We start from the raw sequence: 3,895 nt of genomic DNA on the forward strand, positions 1-3,895 counted from the left end.
AAGAAGACCGACGACACGATCGTCACCAATCCTAACCCAGCGTTTCAGGTGTGGTATTCTCGGGATCAACAGATCCTTTGGCTCATCCTAGCAAGTGCGGGGAAGGAAATTCAGCCACAAATCATCAGTGCAGAGACGGCGGAACAAGCATGGTCGACCGTGGAGAAAATGTTCTCCGCACAGACCCGTGCCAAAACAATGAATGTAAGGCTTGCCCTCACTACTACGAAGAAAGGTAATATGTCAATCACAGATTATGTTGCCAAGATGAAAGGTTTAGCAGACGAGATGGCTGCTGTCGGTAAAGCACTAGATGATGAAGAACTGGCTGCACATATCTGTAATGGGCTTGATGTCGATTACAATTCTGTGGTGACATCAGTCACCGCTAGGACTGATCCCATATCGATTCCTGAGCTTTATGCTCAACTGCTCAGTTTTGAGACCAGGTTGGAACTGCAAGATGGCGGCTCGTATGCTCACGTGGCAAATCGTGGGCGCGGCATTGGCGACAACAACAACCGTGGCTTGGGCACTGCCCGTGGCCGTGGTCAGCGTGGGCGTGGCTAGGTGCGTGGCCGAGGAAGCAATGCGCTGAAGCAACACAATGGAGGGCGGCAACCGCGACCAGATGCAGCAAGTATGTCTGAAGATGTGCCACTTTGTCAAATCTGTTTCAAAACAGGTCACATGGCAGCCCGGTGTTGGCATCGTTTTGATGAGAACTACGTCCCAGAAGAACGCCATGTCAACGCTGCCATCACCATGAACGCGTATAATGTCGACACCAACTGGTACACCGACACGGGAGCAACAGATCATATCACAAGTGATCTGAACAAGTTGACGATGAGGGAGAAGTATCATGGAAATGACCAGATTCACACTGCATCTGGTTCAGGTATGGAAATCAAATATGTTGGTCATACTACTGTTCCAACTCAACTCCGTAATTTACATCTAAACAATGTTCTTCACGTCCCTGAAGCTAAAAAAAATTTAGTCTCTGTTCATCGCCTTGCTAAAGATAACTCTGCCTTTGTTGAGTTTCATCCTGATTTTTTCCTTATCAAGGATCAGGCTACGAGGAAAACGATTCTTAAGGGGCCATGTCGTCGTGGACTGTATCCCCTTCCTGCTGATCATCAAGTCAAGCAGGCGAATGCTGTTGACAAGCCAGCTGTGTCTAGATGGCATAATCGTCCAGGCCATCCCTCGCTTCCTTTTGTTACCAGAGTCATAGACAGTAATAATCTTTCTTGTTCCTCTGTGTCCAATAAAAACTCAGTTTGTGATGCTTGCCAACAAGCAAAAAGTCATCAGTTACCTTACAGTAGATCTGTTAGTTCTACTAGTTTTCCCTTGGAACTTGTTCATTCAGATGTTTGGGGTCCTGCGGTTGAATCTGTTGGCAGGAAACGCTACTATGTTAGTTTTGTTGATGACTTCAGTCGGTTTACGTGGATTTATTTTCTTAAGTATAAATCTGAAGTTTTTCAAAAGTTCCATGAATTCCAAAAATTGGTTGAACGACAATTTGATAGAAAAATTCTTGCTATGCAAACCGATTGGGGCGGAGAATATCAAAAATTAAATAGTTTTTTCTCCCAAGTTGGCATCATTCATCATGTATCATGTCCCCATACACATCAACAAAATGGGGTCATTGAGCGTAAGCATCGTCACATAGTTGAAGTTGGGTTATCTCTTCTAGCTCATGCGTCTATGCCACTGAAATTTTGGGATGAAGCTTTTATGGCTGCCACATTTCTTATTAATCGCTTGCCTAGCAAAGTCATTAATAATGACACACCTTTTGATCGATTACTCCAACAAAAACCGGAGTACTCTTCTCTTCGTATCTTTGGTTGTGCCTGTTGGCCCAACCTTCGACCCTATAATCGTCATAAACTTGAACTTCGTTCCAAGCAGTGTGTCTTTATTGGTTATAGTAACCTTCACAAAGGCTACAAGTGCCTTGATATTAAATCTGGTCGAGTATATATTTCTAGAGATGTAATATATGATGAAGAAGTTTTTCCCTTCTCTACTGCTCATTCCAACGCTGGTGCCCGTCTTCGTGCAGAAATTGCACTTCTTCCACCTGGCCTTGTACCTTCTCTTGAGACGGAACATATAGTTGATCACATGTTTGATTCCATTAACCAAACTACTAATGGTGAGCATGCAGCATATGATCACAGGGGGAGCTCCTTGCCTCCCAGCACGAGAACTGAAGAAGATCTGGTGTCCACTCCTGTTGACACTGCAGGAGAAGATATCACCTCTGCTGTCGTTGCGGCACCTCAGGTGGATGCCATGCACACTCCATTGACTGTTGCTGGCATGGGGGGAACAGATTCTGTCGCGGCAGAATCCGACAGCTCGCCTGCACCAGAAGATGGATCCTCTGCGGCTGCACCAGCGACTGCATCAGAGACTCCTACACCACCTGGACCACGAACTCGACTTCGTGATGGCATTCGCAAGCCTAAAATCTATACAGATGGTATGGTCAGGTATGGATGTTTCACAGCCTCTGGTGAACCACAGTCTCTCGATGAAGCTTCGAACAGTAAAGACTGGAAACTAGCTATGGATGCGGAATATAATGCCCTGATCAATAATAAAACTTGGCACTTAGCACCACCAAAGAAAGGTATCAATGTCATTGACTGTAAATGGGTATATAAAGTCAAACGAAAATCAGATGGGAGTTTGGATAGATACAAAGCTAGGTTGGTAGCAAAGGGGTTTCGACAACGCTATGGTATTGACTATGAAGACACTTTTAGCCCAGTCGTAAAACCAGACACAATTAGAACTATCCTATCTGTTGCTGTTTCTAGAGGATGGAGTTTACGTCAATTAGATATTCAAAATGCCTTTCTCCATGGGTACCTAGAAGAAGATGTGTATATGAAACAACCACCTGGTTATGAGGACAAGTCAAAGAATGGGTATATTTGCAAACTTGATAAGGCATTGTATGGGCTTAAACAGACACCAAGGGCGTGGTATTCACGACTGAGTAATAAGCTGTGTCAGTTGGGCTTTAAAGCATCAAAGGCTGATACATCTCTGTTTTATTATCATAAAGGTTCTGTCACCATATATATTTTGATTTATGTTGATGACATAATTGTTGCTAGCTCTACTCAGGAAGCCACATCATGCCTATTACAGGACTTGGGAAAGGAATTTGCACTCAAGGATCTAGGGGATCTTCACTTCTTCCTTGGTATAGAGGTAAAGAAGATAAATAATGGAATTCTGCTAACACAAGGAAAATATGCTAAAGATGTGTTACAGCGTGCAAATATGATGGAGTGCAAACCGGTTAGCACACCATTGTCCACCTCAGAAAAAATATCAGCTCACGAAGGTGATCCTCTTGGTCCCAAAGATGCCACAGCTTACAGGAGCATTGTAGGAGGCTTGCAATACTTGACCTTGACTCGGCCAGACATTTCCTTTGCTGTGAATAAGGTTTGCCAATACTTACATGCACCTACTACTGTTCACTGGGCTGCAGTAAAGAGAATACTAAGGTATCTCAAACATACTATGGAAATTGGACTTAAAATTTGTAAGTCACGCTCTCTACTTGTAAGTGCATTTTCAGATGCAGACTGGGCAGGAGATCAAGATGACAGACGATCGACTGGGGGATTTGCCGTGTTCTTAGGATCTAATCTTATTTCTTGGAGTGCTAGAAAGCAAACTACAGTATCAAGATCAAGCACAGAAGCTGAATACAAAGCAATTGCTAATGCCACCGCTAAGGTAATGTGGATACAAACTCTGCTATGTGAGTTGAACATTCAAGCACCAAAACAGGCAAAATTGTGGTGTGACAATATGGGTGCTAAGTATCTGTCGGCAAACCCAGTGT

At 43.9% G+C, this 3,895-nt stretch overlaps 1 non-coding gene across 1 annotated transcript; it reads left to right on the forward strand.

The window, feature by feature from the left end:
- The first annotated feature begins 306 nt into the window (after positions 1-306).
- On the forward strand, positions 307-445 carry LOC111589414 (small nucleolar RNA Z247). Its single transcript, XR_004849839.1, has one exon. It is a non-coding gene; the product is annotated as a small nucleolar RNA Z247 (small nucleolar RNA).
- The last annotated feature ends 3,450 nt before the right edge of the window (positions 446-3,895 follow it).

The sequence above is a fragment of the Zea mays genome, chromosome 5 (genome assembly GCF_902167145.1).
Source record: "Zea mays cultivar B73 chromosome 5, Zm-B73-REFERENCE-NAM-5.0, whole genome shotgun sequence".
NCBI lineage: Eukaryota > Viridiplantae > Streptophyta > Magnoliopsida > Poales > Poaceae > Zea > Zea mays.